We start from the raw sequence: 22,540 nt of genomic DNA, 5'->3' as shown, positions 1-22,540 counted from the left end.
GAGAATGTTTTTCTTTCCAGAATCCAAAGTGGCCTTATTTTTCAGTTGCTGGACTGAAAAATACTTCCACGTCCTTGGAGGATCAAGGGCTATCAAAACAGACAAAAGGAAGATCTGTGATTTAGTGGCATCACAGTTCACATGGTTTATATTTCTACTAAGCTCCCTGTGCTGTTTCACAGACCATGTGGCTTGGGATTGCTTTCAGACACAAAACTATGCACGGAAGTACAGATTTAGATACAACCTAAGATACATCCACAGATATTTGGTGCTTCTGAACAATCTGTATTGAATCAAACCTGCTTATATTAAAGTATTAAATACATGTTGTCTTTAGAAATTTTCAAAGGCATCTTTGGGAAGTTGTTATGTGGAAAATGTTAGTAATTGCTTTAGACCAAAAGGACAGTGTGCCATCTGAACAAACAGAGCCTGCACAGTATCTTTGAGAGTGAAGGACTATTTCACTTGTAATTACAACAGCAGCAGCACTGGATCTTATTACTCTAGCATATGCTGTCAACAAAACATACTTTTCAGTTTCTTCTTGATTAAAGCAACCATTTTTGCATTTATTCAGTTCTCCCAATGCAGTGTGAGAAAAAAACATGTGAAAGAAAGGTCTGAGATTACTCTGGGAGTAGGAGAAAGTGGAGAATATCTCTTGAATCCTGAGAAAGTGCTGCATTTTTTTACCTGAGAAATTATCTGGGGTGAGTCTCAGTTGCTGTGTCATGTAAAAGTTGTGGGCTCACCCTGGTAGCAGCTCAGCCCCACAAAGACATTGACTCACATCTCTCCCCCACATAAGAGAATTGGGATGGGGAACATAAGAGAATTGGGAGGGCAAAAGTAGGAAGACTTGTGAGTTGAGATAGAGACAGTTTAATAGCACAGCAAAAATTTTGGGCGCAAGCAAAGCAAAACAAGCAATTCAACACTCCTACGGGTAGGCAGGTGTTCAGCCACCGCCAGGACAGCAGGGCTCCAGCACATGTAACAGTGACTCCGGAAGACAAACACCATCACCCCGAACACGCCCTCCTTCCTCTCTCTTCCCCCAGCTTCTGTTGCTGCACATGATGTGATATGATGTGAGACACCCATCCCTGGCCAGTTGGGGTCAGCTGTCCCAGCTGTGTCCTCCCCCAGCTTCCGCTGTCCCCCAGCCCCTTGCTGCTGGGTTGGTATAAGCCCTGTTCACCAATAACTGGAACACCAGGTTGTTATTAAGACTGCTTTGGTCATACATCCAGATCACAGCACCATACCAGCTAGTTGGAAGAAAAGTAATGTTATCCCAGGCAAAACCAGTAAAATGAATTACTTATAAAATTTGTTGGCCGACCATATGTAGCCATAGTGAATGCTAGGGGAAAAAATGGATTTGTAAGAGAAAAGAACAAGCTTTTTGAAATTAATTAACCTCCTTAAGTACCTGCAGTGAACAAGAAGATCCAGCTTTCAGTCTTGCAATGGGCATCTGAGAGGGAAGCATTACAAAATCTTCGGCTGGATTTGAGTCATTCTTCTAGGGAACAATAATCAGTGGGCATAGGTTGTAAATTAATGACCAGCTAAAGGATTTGGCTTGGACATGAACTGTAGCAAGTTATTAATTCCATAAGCCCCTGAGCCAATGTCATGACTACCATGACCATTTCAGGGTTTCCATTCTGTTCGGAGTCAGGCTTGCACAGTTCTATTTGCAGCATCAGTTGCCAGGAAAGGCAGAGCTCATGGATGTGCACATCACTGACACAGGCATCCTGCCCAGTGCATTCCTTCAGGTCATGCCACTTCTGCAAGTTCTTTGCACAACCTCTGACCTGATCCACTGCCAAAATCCTGATCAGAGGGAGCTTGTGTCATTTTTCCTTACAGTACTCATTACCTGCAGAGACATAACTCTACAGTAGTAGGTCAACCAGCATGTATAGCAAACAGTGCTCCACCATTGTGAGCCTTCTCCATGAGTCTTTGGTCTGGACTGTGAGCTCCTTGGAGCCCATATCCTCAGCAGAAGCAGAGGAGACAGGATTCAGACGCTGGAGTTACTCAGGTTTAGTTCCATCACTAAAAAAATCTGCTTTGGTGCTTTTCAGTCCCTTGCAAATTTCAGAATTCCCAAATCTGGGACACAAACAGGTTAAAAGGCAGAAAACTGAGTCTGGACCCCTTTAGTTTTGCACAAGAGCTGCTAAAAATGAGTGACTAGTCAAAGCCAAAGAGCAGATCTGTGCTGATGCTGATTCCTCCTTCTGAACAGCTCTGATCACAGCTGCAGAATTTAACATGCCTTGTAGGATGCCAGACCACACTATTCACATTTGAATTCTGCCAGCACCCCTCATGATCTGCCCTCTGCTCTCTGCAGGGCACTGCTGGCTGTCACAAGGCTTTGTCATGCACAGCCACACTCCTGCAACCTGCACAAAGCAACAGGGAATGAAATTTTCAGTGTAAAACAAGAAGTAGGACTCTTGGAGAAATAAGCAATTGCAGAGTTTCTTTACAGTACCTGCAGAGTCCCTGCTCCTCGTTCCCTGGCCATGGTGTCAGCCACCTCAAGAGAATCCTCTGCTATGCTCCATACTAGCACCTCTGAAATGATGTGTCTGGAGAACTGCACAGTGGTTCAGATCACTCCAAAGCCCCCTTAGTGGTTAGTGCTGTGGGACATTAGTTCTGGATGACTAATAATTTGGTTTAAAAACAGGTCTTTTGTTTCTTGGGCTATAAAGACAACATGACCACTTTCTGTACTTTTGACCCCAGGGAAAGAAAAGCCACAGATAATAGAATTAAACCCTCATTTCACTTGAGATAATATTTGTATTAGCTCCCTTAGTAAAATGTCATGTACACTGCCAAGTCTGCAGGTTATCACTTCCACAGTTTGAGTGTTTGGAGACAGGGCTTGGAAATAGGGGGTATTTGGGGGAAAGCTCTGAGAATTATAAGACCTGTAACTGTAGAGCTTTTTTCCTACTCAGTCCAACATTTCCTTCAAGACTTGAGCTCAGACAGAATAACGGTTAGGATATTTTTTATTGGCCCAACACCGAAACATTATATAAGGTTTCAAGGCCACACAGATGATTTTCACCCTTTTTTTTTAAGGTTCTCTGTAGACATCGCAGGGAAAAGAATCAACACATTCAACTGTGATTCCAATTGTGCTCCTCTTCCAAGGGATTATTTTAAAATTCTAAGCACCATGAAGCAAAAGTGCAAGTTCTCCCCATCAGTAGTCAGAGCTTTTTCCTTATAATTCTGAAATCAGAGCAACAATAATAAAGCTTCTTTGGCCAAGTGTTAGTTTGAGACATTTCATTCCATTCCAGGGAAGAAATGAGCACTCCCTCCCTTTTCCTGCTGCAGTCCTGTTGTGTTTGGATGCCCAAATGCTTTCAGGTAACCAAGATTAGATTTTTCCATAAGATGGGAGCTAATTCTTCTATTGCCTTCTCCTTTCCCCAACATGTTATCTTTTTCACTTTGTAAACGGCAGTACATGTTCTGCAAAAAAAAAATTGGTAAAGAGAGAATTTCAAACTCTGATATTGGGAGTACTCTGAGCGAGTTGGGTGATCAGGTAACAGAGAGGTTTTTAGAGTGGCTTGTCTTCCCAATGAGGAAATGAAGAATTTAGCTTCAGAAAGTACAAGTAAATATTCATTGTATCATCAGCACTTCTTAGCTGCAGACCACTCCAGCTTTTCCCATGGAGGAATCAAAACTATCCCTTCTCTACACTTTTTAGGGTGCACACATTCATTCAGTCAATACATCACAGTGTAATGTTTTCCTTAATTCACAGCTCGTGACTGTTTCTCCTTTAATTTTGTCTCCATGCTGGAGTTGTAGAGGCAAAGCACTGGCCTGGTGTGTCTTTACATACAAAGCTGGCTTTTGTGGGCAGGGCAGGGAGAACTGCTAGAGCCAGTAGAAGGAAAATAAGAGAGAAAGAAAATATTTTATCTGCTTTGTGCCATATGCTTTGGTGTATGGTTACAGAATAGTCAGTCTACAGTGACAATTCCATTCCCCATGCAATGCCACAACTGAGACCTGACACAGTGTGCAGGTGGTGTTTAACCAGGGCATATGCATATACTGATCCTCTTTAATTCTGCATCCCCTTCACAAGTCAGTGTCTGCAGTGAGCAGCTCCAGAATGTCTGTTTGAAGCACTTGTCCAAAAACACTGAGAAAGCTGACCTGTAAATAAGCTCTGGGAATGAAACAGCCAAGGGTGTGAAGGAGAACATTTGCAGAAAGCAATTAAAGCAACCTATACTGTTATGACTTAGCTGCAGAATTCTGGGATTGGAACAACATGAAAAATACTGGAAATGGACAGATCCTGAAGTAATTCTTCTTAGGCCCTCTTTATACTTCTGGCAATGGCCAGTCCAGTAATACCTGCCAAAAAGAAACATGACCTTGCACACAGGATACTGGCCTCGTTGCTTATGGTCATGATCAGAAGCACACCCCAAACATGGAAATACTCTACAGTCATCTCCACAGGATACAGGCACTTGTCAGTCAGGACAGGAACAGCCCCAGCTCTCAGGCAGCGGCAGCTGCAGCCTTTACTCATCTCTGCTCCAGAATGCTTGTGCTTCCAATGGTCCCATGGACTGTGTCCCCAAAATATTTTTTGCACTGATTTGATGCGTGTGTGTGTGTGTGTGTGTGTGTGTGTGTGTAGGTGAACAGACACACACATAGATTTGTCTGGCATTATCTCAGGAATTTGGATAGATGTTTACCAGAATAATAGGCTGTGCACCACTTCAAATCTGGCACACAGCCCAGCTCTGCACCCCAAAAACAGCCACTAGATAGACCAGTCTGTGGTCTGGAAGGACAGCTATACAATATACTGTTTTTAAGGACATAAGAAGACTTCTGTGGTTAGTTAGTATACACTATGCTATAACAACAACAAATACAACAGTCTCTTACTTAAAGGAAAACTATAAGGATCATTTGAACAGAAGTCTTAAAAAAAACCCTTAAAAATCTATAAAACTTTCTACAACAGTTTAAACAGATTATTTAAAAAATAATACTATTACTAAAGCCTTTAAAATTCCATATGAGAAGGATTATTCAGCCAAAATCCCAGAGAGCAGTTGTAGATAATTTCTAGTTGTCTTACTGCTCTGAGTTTTTCCCAAGAATTTCTACTACTCATCCTCTGCTTCCAAGAGAAAAATGAATGAATGATGGGTCTTCAGGGTTTTTTTGTATTCCAAATACTTAATATTGAGCAATACACAGGATCCAGAAAAAAAGAAATCTTTCATGTCTCCTTTTTCAGCTTTAAAAATGCTACAGAGGATACAAACACTATTTCTTCTCTTTAGCAGGTCACTTGTAATAGACAAGCTGCTTGTGATGCATTCCATGCTGAGACCAGCTATAAGCCATGCATCTGCTGAATTTAGGAATAAAGAGCTGGTCCATAAAATGTGGAATCAGAGGAGTGGCCTCAGGGGCATAATGGTGCATTACTGCTGTGAGATCAGAGTGTTTCACTGAAAGATATATATTGTTACAGGAAAAGGGGTTCCATGCTTTCTGATTCTGTCATTATTTATTGTTGCCATTGCTCATTTTCTGCAATGCTGGATCACATGGCAGAGAGAACTGTGGAGAGTGCTCTGCAGCTTGCGCTGGAGCTCACGTTATTAGCCATGGCAGAGGAAATTTTTCTCATTAGAGCAAGTTGTGTGCAAGAACTTTAAAGTTACTGCTCATCTAAGTATGAAAAACATTAAGTCTAGGAATAACTAGACTCCTTTACTTCCTGGGAAGGTCACAGACAGGCATTGTTCCTTGCTACCTCTCTACTGAACAGTTTGATGAAGACAATCAGGATGAAGAGAGAGGAAGGATGAGCAGGACTGTGACTGACCTTCCAACACAGACAACCTCATTAACATTAATCTCAGACACAGTTCCAGCTCTCACCACTTTTTGATATCAACAAAGGGCAAATATCCATTCTATTCTGCTCAGACCTTAATTAATAGCGGTCCCAAGGCTCTGGGAGGAACTTCTTACCAGGTGACCATTATCAGCCTTAATTATTTAGTAGATACACCTGACATTTATAAAGCAAAAGCCAGTGACTAACTGTGTATACATTTCCTATGCTTTTTCTTCTGTAAGCTGTTCTCAGTGGTATAACTCATAAGTGTATCATTCCTTAGGTTTGATGGATTAAAAAAATATGGGTTAAAAGTTGCTTGGATTAATTATTAATTGAACTAGGCTCATGAGTCATAGGATTTACGTCCAAAACCAGAAATGTGTCTCTTTAGAATCAGGTGTCTGTATACATTCCTGAAGATGGATGTGCAGATTTCTGAGTGCCATTTGGTAGTTCCCAGGCTCTTGGAACTGCTGTGGTACCTGCCTGCTCTGAGGCTGCTCTGATAGGCTGTTTCTGCTTAATAACTTCATACATACAAGCAGCCTTGTATGAGCAGGGCTGAGTGACAAGCAGGGATCGGTTCCACATGTTGGGAGCTGTCACTTTTACTAGGTAAATCAATACCATGCTTGCCTTCTTATCTTGAAAGCTGTGGGAGGACAGAGTATGTTAGCATGGAACTCTGCCTTGGCTCCTGCCACGCTGCAGCTTCACAAACCTCTGCCATGCGGTGCTGTCACTCATCTGAAGGAAAGGCTGTGGCTGGCTTGAACATGCTCATCTAGAAGATGTTTGGGTATTTTTTTCTGGATAAAACACAGAGGCAGTGGCTGCATGCACACTGGAGAGTCAAGGGTGGACCTTACTGCTGGTAAGTGGTCCCTGTTGGTTTCAGTTGGCTGGTGACAGATAAGACCAGGTTCACCTGAAGCTGATATGACTAGAAGCACCATGAACTTTGCTCTACCTCTGCTATTTTTTGGCTTCTCAGAAGGTCCACTGATGGGTCAAGGGGGGATTTCTGAGTGTGAACTCACAGTTTGTGTCACTGCCCAGACATGATTTTGTGAGTTACAAACTATGCCAGAAAAAAAACTGGCAGGAAATATACAGAGTAGGGTTATTAGACAATAGCTAAATCTAAGACACTGGTTTCTTTAGTCCTTTTTCAAGACTCGCTGAATACTCCCAATTTAAATGTTTCTATCAGGAGAGAAACCCTGCCACTCCTACCCTGTATCCCAAGCCCTTAGAATATAGAGGTGTCAGTTTGTTCTCAGAATTTTACATAGATTCAATTGCATTCGGTTATGTCTCCTAAACCCCAGCAAAGCTAGGACTGTCACTGCAGAAAAAGGTGCCTGACCAGGATGGTGTTTCTGGAGGCACTGAGCCTGCAAATCGGGCTGCGGTTGGCAGTACAGTCACCTACTGTCATCACTGCACACCTGCACTGGTGCCCCACAAGTGGGCAGGGAGTGTAGCCCTACACCCTCTGCAGGCATGGCACCGAGTGTTGCCAGAAATAACAGCAGACAGGCAGGTGGATCTGTAGACTGAGTGAAATGCCCAGTACAGTGCATACAGGGTGGTTCTGTGCTACACATCTGGTTTGTAAAGATGATACTTTCCTTGTAGAAAGCCTTGTCACTATCACACAAGGCATTCTTTATTTCTTCTGAGCAGTTCTTGGCATCTACAAATGGAGTTTCTATGTAAAATGCCAAAAGGAGCTTCTCTGTAATCCCAGATCAAGTAAGGGCATCCAGAAGATTGATTTAGGAATTTTATCTACAGGGCTGCTCCTGGAGAGTTCCAAAACAGAGACTCTAGTTTGCTCTGATTGTTTAGGTCTCATGTTTTTATTTTGGGCCAGGCTGTTAGGAACAAGTGTTTAAAACAGCTTGAATGTGGCATGCACCGACTCTTTCCATCCCTTGTCATTTTTACCCATGTAAAAAGGGGACTCAGCATCATCCTCCCACAGAGGACAGAGGTTTCAGACTGAAAATTATTGTTGGAGACTGTGTGAAGTGTTAGAGGCTAAATGGGAATTTGTGTTTTATAAAACAGTTTCTCCTGCACTATTTGTCAAATGTTGACCTCAGGGTCCTATATTTCCCATATGAGATTGATGATCTCACATATTCTGCTAAAGGTGGTATCTGTTCTTCTAGATATGGCATCTTAATATTTCTTTTGAGTTGCATTTACCTTACATACCTGCTGGAGAAACAACAGCTGAGATTTTCGTATTGCACTGGAATTTGTTCTGTGGTTTTTGGTAACAGTTTGTGAACCTCATTTGAAGATATTGGGGTTTTTTTCCAAAACAAATATGGATGCCGGAATATACTGCAAGATACTTCACTGAGGCCATGCATTAATATTCTGAGAAGGTAGCAGGTTGGTCAATGCCTTCTTTAATACAAATGCCATACAAGAGGATATAAAACAATTAAAATGGCATACATATACCTGATATTAAGCCAGAGTCTCAGAAAACTGGTCAGAAAATGTAAGTACAGCAGGGTGTAATTCAGAGAAGTCATCTGTACAGCAACACACTCACCCATGGGCACATACCAGACCAACAAGCCCTAATCAGCTCCAAAAATCTGTGCTGAAATGGCCAAGTCCCTTCCGGACTTTAAACAAAGAAACTAGTTGCAGAAAGAGAACTACATCCGTTTTGCAAGGATGAGTACTAGGTTATGGGTATTTATATTTTTTGTAAAACACTTTCTTGAGATGGTTATTCTCCTGAACAGCCAAAACAGACATCCTTCGGACAATGGAATCTGAAACTCCAGAAACATAGTTCAGTATCAATCCCCTGTTCATATACAGCCTTTATTTACTTTAAATCTGGATTGGGGGGAATTGGTTTTGATTTGGGTTTGGGTTTTGTTGGGGTTTTTTTTCTTAGCTTGAATTTTACAGCACTACAAGGAAAAACCCTCAGTATTGATCCTTTAAGGTTAAGAACTTGCTGCACTTAAATTATTCTAACCCAGAAAGTTTTAAATTTATAGTCCCTCTTGAACCTTTCTGCCTCACCAGCTTCCTTGGGAGGACCCTACTACAGGCTGCACGCCAACTGCAGTAAAATTTAAAGAGGTGAGAGAGAAACTTCCCAGAAAATATAAACATTTCATGGAAATGAAATAAGTCTTCCCTTATAGGAACTCACCTCAGCAAGCTTTAGATAAATGAAAAGGTATTCAGAATTTTAAGTGGGTATAAAGTGTGGTGGTTTAGATAAGTTTGTTTATGAGCAAAGCAGAAATGCATATTGTCCTGGAAGGGTCTGGGGGCCATCAGTCCCCCTGTCCTGGGGCCAGTGGCGACTGGGGCGGTGGGTTGGTTTGTACTTCCCTCCAGGGTGATGGCAGCCCCACTCCCCTCTGCTCCCCAGGGACAACCCCTGCCCCCACTCGCTTGAACCCATGACATCCACACACCTTGTGCAAGAGGGAAACGTGCCCGAGTTCAGAGATGGGAATCTTGGAAAAACAGCAGCAAGCAAGGCACAGGAACGCACTCTGCTCTCGTGTTCGAGATCTCTGCTGACACAACACAGAAGACTCGCACGGCTGTGGGGAGAAATAAAGTATGAGCACTACGAGGGCTGTAAATTCCTCAGCCCCACTTGCTGGGCACTGGCTTCAGAGGCCTACTCCTCCTGCAGAAACCTCAACACATCCCTGGAGGGTCTCAGATGCTCCTGGGAAAATGACATGATGTAGGCAGGAAGGGGTTTTTCAGAGGGAAACTTTTTTAGCTGGGAAGATGTTGGAAAATTCAGATCCGGTGGTGGCTTGGAAACACCAAGGGGTTGATGCCCACCTGGTGCTGCTCTCTGTGAAGGTCCTTGTCATGACCTCAGGAGAGACCTGTCAGGCAGATCTAATTGTGGCTTTTCCAGCCATTGCTCTCACATGGCCATGCATTGAACCAACCGTGACTTCAGCAAAGACCATGGGTGAACACAGCAGAGATGTGAACTGGCCCATGGCCCCACATGGGTGTTTGCTCATGCTGATCCCATGTTAATGACATAAAATAAAAACAGGCGAAAAGTCACAAAGCCTGCATTTCCACATGTTGTCACTGATTGGAATGGTTCTGACATCAGGCTTTCCTTTCCCAGTTGTTTCTCCAAAATGTTTAAACTCAATTCATTTAGAAACTTAAACCCATGCAATATTTGTCCATAAGAAATACTTCTGTGAGTATTTGGCTCAATTTTTTTCTCAAGGTTCCTTCTTTTTTCTTTTTACATGCCAGTCAGCCTCAAACCCTTGCTAAGCAACTGAAAGCTGGCTTCACGTTAACTGACGTTACCAAGGGTTTTCAGAAAGTTCTTTTTAAATGAGTTTTAAGAAACGATAAGAAGCCAGCTTTAAGAAAGTTGTCAAAACATATATATGGTAGGGGGACAGTGTCAGCCTGCTACTTCTGCGTGACAGTTTGGGAAAGGATCCTAGGGAGAATCATCACAGGCCATAAATCTGCATTTTAGTCTCTTAGCCAGAAGCCCTATCATTCTAGTCAGCTAATGGCATGTTGACAGGGTGTGCAGCTGAATTTCTGTAGAAATGAAGTCAGGGAGACTGCAGGAAAATTCAGTAGTTTAGAGGCAAAGTTTTTCACACCAGTGCCTTTGAAATGGGAGCACTGGTGGTGTATGTCTGCTCTCTCAGAAAAGTTTTATTGCCCAAAATTTATTTTAGATATTTTATGAGTGAAGATGAAGCTCGAGCAAGGATGTTACTGCTTTAGCCAAAAGCGGACAGGATATGGACAGAGGGGTTTGCAATGCCCCCATGCCCTCTCTGTTCTTACTTTAAAATGTAAGCCCCCTTGAAGTCACAGTGCTGCCCCAGCCCCATTAGGGCTCTCCCACTGCCCTGCGTGTGAGCATTGCAAGCGAGCAGAGAGAAGCCAGGGCTCACTGCTCCTGTTTAATGTATCTGCAGTGTCCTGGAGGTATGCTTGGAGGAGGCAGAAGGATGGCAGCAATGTTGCAGCTTCACTCTCCTCTGTGACATATTACATCCAGAAGAGAAAGAATTGCCTTGTAGGGAACGTAAATCAGGGGCTGCTTTCAGATTTTAAAATGATGTAAAGTTTGTATGAATATAATTATAGCCTCTGATGCAAATAAAACAAGATGTGACAGATACAGAAGGCTGCCACTACTAAGCTAATGCTATAAAACTTCAGTAAGTGACTAGCAGTTGGCAGGATGTTCAAAGAAGATTTTACTCTCCCTGACATTAATGTCATGACTGAGATATCTCTTTTTTAAAGCGTTTTGTTGAATTTTATATGCTTTTTAAAACAATGATTAGTTAAGATTGCCTTGAGCTGCATCCTTTAAGCCAAATTTATTGATTCCAAAGTACCAAATAATTTTCTTCAGTCATCGAAAACAAAGGTGTGCTCTTTGTGGTACTTGTTTCTTGGCAGTGATGTTGCATTTTCATCCAGTAAACATATACTCTATTTTCCAATTCAGACTAATTGAGGTTATTACCTAATGGCTCTCTAAAGCCAATCTTACCTTATCTCTCTGAAAGGCTGTATCACTCCACATGTGCCACAGACTGACACATATACACAGACGTGTGTGTTCACCCAGCAGCAATGAAGAGTTCAGCTCCTCCACACCCAAAACAGCTCCTTACAGGGACTCTAAGACAAGAGAAGCTTTCCTGATTTGCATTTGCTTTTGTATTTTTTTTAATAGATTGCTTTCCTTATGTGTGTAGCGAAGCAGTGCTTAAATACTTGGGCAATGTTCTCTATAAGGTGTGCAGGTGTACATGACATAAGAGCTGGTCATATTAGACCCTGTCATTCTCCTTTCTCTCACTATTGCAAGGCATTTAGTCTTCACCTTCAGCAGTTCTGAGAGTCTTCTGAATCACAGCTGCATTCTCTCTGAGCAATATGACTTTCACTAAGTCATTTGCTGTTCTGAGAATTAATAGAGTTTTGCAAAATGCCCTATTTTCAACTGCACTGAATGAGACTATCCAGTAACCTAATATTGGTCAGTGCCAAAGAGCAGGTAATCTTCAGCCCTGCCAGCTCCACATTGCTCCCCATGCCTCAGCACCAATTCTACTCAGAGAAGTTATCACAGATTTCCTGGAGGAATTAGAGTCAAGGAGTGTCAATGGCAGCGGATCCCAGCCTTGGGCAAAGTAAAACAAGGAGATCCAACAGCTGTAGCACAACAGCTGGCAGCAATTCGCCCCATTGGTGCTGCCACGGCAGAAGCTCTGGGCCAGTGCTGGGAGGGCTGTTCAGTGAAACAATTAATACAATCAATTACTTTCCAAGAATGTCTAATTAATCACTGGGCTATTAACCTGAAAAATCATAATGTATATTCCCAACATCAGTATTGCTTGAATAATCCCCAAGGGAATAATCAGAAGTGCATCACTTGGAAGAATGCATGGTATGCAATGAATTACTGGATCCTAATAAATACAATGACTCCTCAGCATACTGTCAGGGACCTAGAAAGAAGTCAATGGATGGAAGACAAAAAGGTCGAGAGAGGCATGATGTAAATACCTTGCTATGAATTTAGAGAACTTGTGTGTCTCTTTTTTTGGCATCAAGATTAAAGATGTGAAGCAGAGAAGGAAGGAAGTTACTTAAATTCAATGGTCGGATTGTTTCTTGATATGGGATTTAGTCCTCCCTGTGGCTAACCTACCAGTCTAACTTGCTCCTTATTTAATGTAGACCCCTGTGTCTGCATAATCCATACTTCAGTTACAATACTTACATTCCTTTCTACTTATAGTTAATTCCATCCTTGAAGCAACCTAAGCAGAGCTAGCTGAGTAATTCACACAAGGGTTAATCCAGGAAGAAATTATGCATGAGAAGAGGCAAATTACTCTGCCTCTGTCCAGGACAGGCACTTAACACTACCTCAAAAGCCTCCAATCCACCTTTGTGCCATGCCACAAGGCACAGAACATTCATCCTCTATGCAATGTTTTAAAAATCATCTAGCCCCCTGCACCTTTCACTACCACAGAAATTACATGGCCAGCTTCTGTAGATATGGATAGACATGCTCTTACCCAAAGGATGCTAGCCTTGAACAACACAGACATGACCTATAGACAGAGCAGAATTGTGTCTTTGTCTGCCTCATTTTCCCATCCTCATAAGTTACTATTGGTATTAATATTTGTTTAGGTCAATATTAAGGTCCAAGCTGAGCACTGCTACAGCCTGTGTCCCTACACAATAAGAGCTGGTAGGCACAGTAGGGTAGAGATATGACTCTAGGAGCCAGTTATTGCAAAATTAAGCTAAGCTGGCTTCTCAAAAAATCCCTTGGGTAAAAAAGCTCCCTTTACGCTCCTAAGACTATGAGAGGACATAAATAATTCACTCTCCTGTATCTTTCTTACTGCAGAAAAGATTTCAGGTAATACAAGTATAAAAACATAGATATACATCCACCATCCGCATTTTTTTCCTCATAAGGATGAAGAGTATATTAAGTGACCTTCCTCTCCAATAGGATAAGAAATCTAATGCCAGCTTAGGAAACTTAAAGTTATTAGCAGTTACATATTACTGGCAACATATTTTACACCAGACAGCTATGAAAAAAAAGAGTCATAAAAATGCAATTAAATGTCTGAACTGTTGCTATTTTGGAAATTAAAACAACACACGGTATCCTTGCTGCAGCTTATATTACTTACTTATGACTTCTGCAGTTATTTTCACCAGTTTAACCATGCTTCTTTTCCATAAATGTCTGCTGTAAATAGGTCTTTTGGGAACCCTGAAAATAACAAGATCTCTAATAAAAAAATTAATAACACTGAGAGAAAACTCAAGTTGGAAAGGCGTTTTTAGAGCCCTTTAAAGGGTCTATTAAAAAAAAAAACCACTTGCAGAGAAGCACCCCACTGCTCTGTAGCAGGTAGATCTGAACTGTCACTGCTGAGACGTAAAGAAGGGACACTGAGTTTTCAAGAGATTGGACTTTATGGTTGCTGGGAATACTATTAGACTCTCCAAAGCTGCATTAAAGAATCTTGTTCTCTTGATAAAAATCATACAAAATACCATTGCCAGTGAACAGCATCAACAGTCATGTTTATATTATTTCTACATATCAATTCTTCCTGTGCATGAAAAGTTCTAAGGCAGCACTCTCCCATTCAAAAGAAGAAGGTAGAATACAGATTCATTTACAGTTATGAATATTCCAATTGGAAAGTATAAGCTAAGGGAGAAAAGAAAAGAAATGAGAATTATATTGACAAAACACATCACAGCACATTGTCAACCAGTAGCATGCTGAATCCTGAACTTCTGTGGTTTCAAAAGATAATGGTTTGGTCTTTCTTGTTGCACAAAATTTGACACATCTTTGTCTAATTGGGACATTGGTGTTGTATGTAGTAAGACTACAAAGAGTTTTAAAGATCTTGCTGCTTCAAACAAAAATGGTACACTGTCTAATAAGGCAGAAGAAGATGGTGTTCAGGATATTATTTCTATCCCAAATATGAGAAAAAAATGACCAAGAATGGTTATTTTGATGGAAGGTGATGAAACAAATATGGTCAGAGTAAGTCTGATTGTTACTAAAGAGCAATAATTAGTCAGATATTTTTAAGTCAGCAAAACCAAATCATTTGCATCCAAGCATTCAAAAAGAAATCAGTAAAGACTGACTTGAACTTTGATACTAATTCTTTCTAGAGGGCTTTGAACATTTGGCAGTTTGGAAGAAAATTAATTTTTACTTCGAAGGCATATATGAAGTAGTCCAAGGGTTTAAAGCCAGTAAAACCAGTCTTCAGTTTTACCTAAGGCCAGCCACATCCTGGGCTGCATCAAAAGAGAAGTGGGCAGCATGATGATGCTCTACTCTGCCCTCGTGAGATGCCACCTGGAACTCTGTAGCCAGCTCTGGGGTTCTCAGCATAAGAAAGACGTGGAGCTGTTGGAGCAGGTCCAGAGGAGACCACAAAGATGATCAAGGGCTGAAACCCCTCTGCTGTGCAGACAGGCTAAGAGATTTGGGGGTGTTCAGCCTGGAGAAAAGAAACCCCTCCCAGTATTTAAAGAGGGCTCCAAGACAATGATCTTAATCCATTCTTGAGGGGTCTTCTAGTGTCAGACTTCACGGCTGCTTCTGTTCCACAGATTCCGTTGCTGCCTTTCTCAGGATTGAGAATCTGAACAGATACGAGACAGGAGCAAAGCTGGGAAGTATCAGTCAGTAGGTCTCTCAGTAAGCCCAAAGGAACGAGGGAGGGAATAAGATACACTTAGAGAAGTGCTGGAAGCAAAAAACACTTCAGGAATAAATCAGAGGCCATTACAAAACACGTAATAGTTTAACTACTTTCCCACCTCTCAACTGTTGTGGGAAACATGAGGCAGCTGTGGATTCTTCTTGTGCTTGAAGATTGTGAGGATTTGTTCCCACATCCTCCATGAGTCACTGAAGGTAAACATGCTAAAAGAAGACAGGGAAACACAGGCTTTAGATGGGGCCATGAAGGTGCAGCATCATAAAAACTCTCCTGTCCCCTATGAGGGTGTGCAAGCTCTCTTTGTCCAGCTGTCCGAGGGAAAGAGATTCTTGGAAAAACGTGAAAAACCCACTGCAGAAAAGATGGGGTAACCTGTTTGGAGACAGGTGACTTTCAGTGGCTGGGTGTTGAGAGAAGGACTTCAGGACATGTGTCTTCTCCTCTTTTCCAAAATGCCAATCCTGTCCTTTTTTTGTTTTTGTTTTTGCTTTTTGAGGGCAGAAGCCAGAAACAAACTGAGGAAATATCGCACTTATGCTGGGCCCTTCAGCTGCAGTCTGTGATCAGGGTTTTGAATCTTAGACAGACTCTATGCATTATTATTCAATTTCATATATTTATTGATTTTCAGTCCTAGCCCTTCTTTTTAATACAACATAACTGCTCAAATTATTAAAAATAATTGCAAGAATTGATCACACCCAGAGGAGGTCATCATCTTAGTTTATTCTTATGATATCCAGGCTTTGTAATATAAAACAGTAATAGAAGAGCACTTTTGTAAAAGCACATGCAAACCCCTTGATTTGATGGAAACAACTCTGAAGACAAGTTGTAGAAGACCAGATATGTGAGAACTCTTACTCTGCGGACTTTTAAACTGCAGACTTTGGTGAGAGATATATTTTAACAACTAAAACATCCTCTGCAAAGATGAACAAAGATTAATGGACTGTGGCATACTAAATTGCCATTAGAGTTGCCAGTTTTATTATATATTATCCCAGCACACAAAATGTGTCACAGAGCAAAGAAATGTGAAAGAAAGACTTAACATACAGGTTCTCTGAGGGAGAAGATTTAAGATTTGCCATACTAATCCTGTAACACAAGAAAATTTGTATGATTAGAATTATATGACAGCAGGCAATCAGAACTCCTCACTAAATACTAATTGTACATGAGGTGGTAAAAATCTCAATTTTTAGTTTTATAACCAAACATTGCTGGCAATGCTTATATAGTACTGCAGCAGTGGCATCCAAGAGCTATGTCTCTAACAGCTGCTATGGGCTCAGATCAAAACTCTGGCCCCCCAAAAATTAAAAGATTAAATGATTATGCCTTGTTGAAACTTTCTCCTGCTTGCTCTCTTTCAAGAACGCTGCATGTGGCTGAGAGCTGCCTTGCTACACTGAGAAGCCAAATGGTTAATAGTAAACTGACATCTGGTACTCTGAAAGAGCCAAGAATGTTACTGCAGAGGTCACAAGGTGAGTGGCACAGTCGCCAAATAAAATTAACTCAGAGATTTCATGTAGGGTATCACATTTCTGAGCATATTCTTGACATATTGTCATATACACATCACCACTGTTACAAATGGGACATAATAGCAGTTCCCTTTGAACGCGGTGCTTAAACAGCCAATATTCTTCCAACAAATTCCCTGGTTTTGATGAGAATTGAAAACTATACATTTTTAAAGCAATATTCTCAATATGAATGAATAACAAGTCCCTGCAAGGTGTAGACAATGACTAACCAATGGAGACAAAGACTTTTACACAATTTCTGTCATCTTTTTATTTAGTTCTTCTATTCATCTACATGCACCTTGAAAGACTGCTGTGAGAGAAACATTATCTACAGAAAAACTGTTTTTGAAATTATGAGGATGTAAAATGTTCTCTGAGCTTAGTGGTTTAGTGTGACAACATCAGCCGAAACATGTGCCTGGCAGTGGTACCTGCTCTGTCCCTCCACGTGCTCCCTGGCTGTCCCAGTCCAGCTGACAGCAGCGGCCATGCCCCCATTGGTACCCAGGTACTGAAGCAAACTAGGCACAAACACGAGGTAAAACACATTTGTGTTTTCTCATGGGGAAAACATAAAGCAAACTATTTTGGTTTGCACTTGCAATGCACTGAGTGCAGAGAGGGAGAGGTGCTGGTTCTGCTGATATACAGTAATTACATAAACTGTGATAAAGTGTCTAAGCATTTTGTCTTATTTAATCTGAGTATATAAATGCTGGTCTGTTTATAACCTAATTGCTGGAGACAGCCCTCAAATACCATCTCATTTTACCTTTCCTTCTGTGCCACACTGCTGTGCAGTCACAGCTGTAATACATGAGGAAATGCCAAAGGAAAAGCCCTTTCCACTCTGCCAATGAGATGGCTGAAAAAATGTCCATTGGGTGGTAAGAAGGGCGAGAACATTCTTCTCTGGACAGAACAGTGGAAGCAAACCCAAGACTTACAGAGTAATATATATATCTTTTATTATATCAGCTAACACCATAGTGTCAGACAAGCCTCTGGGTATACAGGCACTCCTCATGTCTGAAATAGCAGCATATGAGAGAGAACTGAAGAGAGAAATTCTAATTGGAGAGGAGAGGCAAGGTGAGGCCAAATCTTCTCCAGAAGATTCTGGCAGTGGGACATTCCATGTATCTCATCTGACTTCCCTTTGCAGGGCCAGTTTCTTCCTCAACACACAATTAATGCTTGTCTCACCAGAAACAACAGTTTTTAATCTTTCTAAAGATGAAAGGAACCATGGATGTTATTTCTTTTGCAGTTTAAAATCTGCTAAGCACCTGCTAGAGCATCCTGTGCATTCCACAGGATGACCAAGTAGAAGAGCCTTTCCCATCCTCAGCTGCATTTGCTCTTACATGATGAGCAAGGATAAATGTGAGAGTGTGATTTTCTGTGGACTTTTTTGATTTCTCATTATTACATTCTCTCTTTTTCATCTCTTCTCTCAACAAAACCAAGTTATTTACAGTAAAATTGAACACTTTTTGTTGCCTGTCTATGGACTCACTGATATTTGCACTGTATCATTTTAAGAATGAGAGAAGTGGAGTGGACAGAGTAGCCCTAGAGCATGGATCTCAGTAATGTAATTCTAACAGTTTGTAGTAAGTTTGTCCAATTTTTATGAACTACTTTTCTTTGACTAAAGGCTGCACTTTGCAGAATTTGCTCTCCCAAACCATCTGTTCTCCTTGCTAAAATATGTTCTCACTCCTCTCTAAGGCTGAGGGCACCCAGACATTCCTACATCCACAGTGTCTGCACTTCCATAGATTTTACTTTGCATTGACTCCACATGTGAACGCCAGCAGCTCCTGGTGAGCACTGCAAGAGTGCAATCCCAGTCTGAACACCACTAGCCTTTGCTGTGCTTTTGCATCTCTTTCCTTCACTGTAAGCCTTCTGTCACCAGCAGCACCAACGCCAAAGGCACTTTATCACCAAAGTAATCTTTTCTCAAAACATATGTCAGTAGAGTACTTCAAAGCTACACCTACTGTAAAAGTCATATTTGATCCCAGATATACTTCGAAGCTACCTTTATTTTACAATTCATACTTGATCCTAGATAATGTCTCTTAGTATATTCACATGTGTTTGTTCCAAATTGTCTTTTTAGGTCAGTTGCTCTTTCATGTTTTCTCTGGCAATCTGACAACATCCACTGACCAGCAGCAACACAGCAAATCCAAGAAGTCATTAATGGTTTTATGACTTGCAGCTAAGAGACACCAATTCACCTAAGATGTAAATAGCCTTATAAAGTCACCTCTAGCATCTGCTCTGCCCAGTGCAAACAGCTGAAGGAAACATCACATTTCAAGCCACTGTCACAGCACAGGACTACGGTACCAGCTGGTGATGACTGCAGTGTGACAGATATCATGTACCCATGACAACAACTACCCTGAGTGCTGAACAAATGCTGGACGACACAACAGGGCCATTTCAGTAGAATGCTAGGGATCAGCTACAAATGGTAACATGACCACTCTTCAGGCTTATGATAAGTCAGGCTAGCTAGAATTGTATTCTGCGAAACACGTCTTTCTTCCCTGTGACACCAGCAATGAGCCTCCAAAGGTAAACTACACAGGGCAGTCTCCTCACAACAGGCAATGGTGACAACAGTGACCAAACTCCATGTTCTTTGAGAAAGCAAGGAGAGTTAAAGATCTGATTCTTTTGTTGCCTCCATTCACCATCCATAACCAAGATTTAACAAAGACTTTTTTTTTTTATCTTACTGGCTGTTTCATTCTTGTAAAAACATTTCCAATTCAGTAACAGTCTATACAGAAAAATAAATCTGCTGTATGGCTGAAACAAGAGACAGACAGTAAAAGCTATTTTTCTAGCTACAGTGTGGCAGAAGTGGCAGAAGTCCTATTGGTCATCTCTGTAGTTTCACCCTAGGTGAATGACTTGTTAAGGGGACTACATGACTGCCTTTTCTACCACAGTCCTGTCCATCGCCTGTGCACTCTGTGCTGAGATCTGAGGGTACAGGTCCTCCCAGTGCTTTGGGATTGTACTGGGCACTGGTTCTTCATCACCACTTCTTTTTGAATATACCTATTGTCAGTGCTGACAAATGTGTAAGTCTGCCTTCAAACAATAACTGAAAATATTACTGGGATTAGCTTGCATGTCAGTGTCACTATCCAGTCACTTAACAATCACTCAAAGAAATGATATAAAATATCACTTTTTTACATAGATGAATAATAGAGTGTTTGTCAGTCACTTCTAGGCTGACTGAGCCCCTTTGACTTGCTGAAACTAGAGTCCTTTTTTTTTCTAAACCTCACGAGAAAATGTTGACAAAACAGGCAATTTTCTGTAATTTCTCTGCAAGCTTCTGTCAGCACAAGAGGCAGCCAGAGCCCACTCATTTCAGATAACACCACGGGGTAACCTTTGACATCCACCCCCTTGCTGCCATTGGAGGCTCCTCTAAGTGCAACAGTTGTGTCTTTCAGGTTGCAGGATGCAGACCCACAATTTGGGCTCTTGTTCGCTGAAGGCAGCCTTTGTTTCCCAGCTGACTGAGAAGCTCTTATAAAAGGGATAAGAAATGTACTTAATAGCTTGAGAGTGGCCTAATCATCGGCTGCTATTACCCCTCCAATATTAGGGAGGATGACAGACCTATCAGTAACAGAGCCCCAGGTGAGGTACAGCAGCTGATAAGGTGAACTTTGGCTTGATCTTTGCTCTGCAGAGAACAGCACTTATTTGAAAGAGAAGCCAGCACCTATTTTTTTTTCTTCATATTGTGCCAAAAATCATTCAGCTGAGCAGCTTCTGCTGTGTTTTTCTATCTTAAACCACAGTGATTTGACCAATTTAATTTATAAGCAGAGATGAAAACTTAAGAACTCTCCTACCAGATCATAGAAACTAGATATGCACCTGTGTGATGTGTCTACTCCCGTGAAAGTAAAAAGAGGTGAAATGAGAAAGCAGGTTTCCATGTGCTACTCATCTTTACATACATGTGATGCAGCCACATGCATGCACAGATTTGCACATGCATACATCACATGCATACCGGTTTCCAAGCAGTTAACTTTTCCTTGAGTAAACAACATGCAAAAGCTAAACACACAGCAAACGCATCATAACATCATCTTATGGTCACAACAAGTTAAATCACAAGCAGAAACTACAGACTAGGGCAACTGGATACACTCTTGCTTGGAAACAAGACTACCGATTTTCTTTTAGTACCACACAATCTCAGAAGTTATCAGCACTTCCCTAAGAGAGGCAGGACTGGGAGTTATGGGAGAAGCGAGATGAAGATCCAGAGTTGATGAGAGGACAAGGAAGACAGGGCAGAGAGTGGACATGATGATTCACTGACCTCTCTCCTGGTTGCTTTCTCTGCCTCCAGTCTGGAAAGGAAATGAGAACAGGCCCTCACCACCATAGGCTTAGTTCCACCTCTGTGGAAACGGGTGGGAGTCCTTCCACCAGCTGCAGTGTGCTAGGGTCTGAGGCTGTAAGCAACTGGTGCTCAAGCAGCTGGTGCTGGGACTAACTCACCTGCCATCATGACATTGAGAAAGTTAGGATGCAAACCACAGAGTCCTCAGCAGGCAGCTGCAGGTTCCCATTATGTTGCACTGAATGGAGATTAGTATTCAAAAGAGATCACAGCTAAGCAGGTTTTCTTCATTGTCAAAATATGTTTAGTTTGGGGCGGGGGGGGAGAGAGGGGTTAATCTGTTTAATCCTTTTCTTCTGAAATAAGGGAACTTTTAATATAGCCAAAGTGGATACTGCTTTTAAACAGATCCAGTTTTTTGAGAATGGGGTTTTTTTTCCATCAAGTATTTAACTGGAGTTTTGTTACTAATGCTGGACTTATAGTAGCTAAAGCCAATATAATACTTTCCTGAAATATTGCTCAGAACTACTTAAACTAATATTTCCAAAGCCAGAATTCTTTAAAAAGCTATGGACACAATCTCAAATGGCTCAGAGCCATGTACCACAGAGTCTGACATGAAAATGTTTTTTATTCTAGGCAAGTTCTGTGTTCTTAAACTCTTGTGGCAATTCTTGCATGAACTTCTCTAAAAGCAGCCTTCTCCTGAGCATAGTGCTGGCACTCTGAAAAGCATTAGAATTTATAATCTTAACACTGATGAGAGGATGCAGTGAACAGATTGGGATCTAAACCCAAGGAAACACGAGCCCAGAAGAAATAATCCCTGTGAATTCTAGCAGCATGCAAAGGTGAAGGAACCTCCCTGGCTGTGCTCAGGGGCCCTCCATGATCTCCTGGCTCAGAGGATTAGGCAGATCCTTGCACAGAGATTGCTTCACCCTGCAAACACTAACTTGGTCTGGGAGCACAGAGGGGAGCAGCTTTGGTCTGAATCTCACTGTGGTTTGGGAGATTCAGCCGGGTCACAGCTGGGGCCTGGAGCAGACCAGCATGATGTCCACAACACCTGCAGTCCCCCTTTTGACAGAGCCAGCTTCCACCATGGGCCTGCTCACCAGCACTGTGGCAGAGCCCAGCACTGGCCACTGCTCAGCTCCACTGGCCTGAGACCCTGACACGCCAGGCTGGTTCTGTCCCTCTGCCTGCAGCAGCACCTGCCGCTTTGCTGGATGTCATTGTGCCTTGAGAACCTCAGGCCGACAGCCTTGCCATGGCCATGGGCTGGCAGAACACAAACAAGGCCCAGAGACAG

This window comes from Corvus hawaiiensis, chromosome 21 (assembly GCF_020740725.1).
Source record: "Corvus hawaiiensis isolate bCorHaw1 chromosome 21, bCorHaw1.pri.cur, whole genome shotgun sequence".
Classification (NCBI taxonomy): domain Eukaryota; kingdom Metazoa; phylum Chordata; class Aves; order Passeriformes; family Corvidae; genus Corvus; species Corvus hawaiiensis.
Note: the sequence above shows the minus strand (reverse complement) of the source record.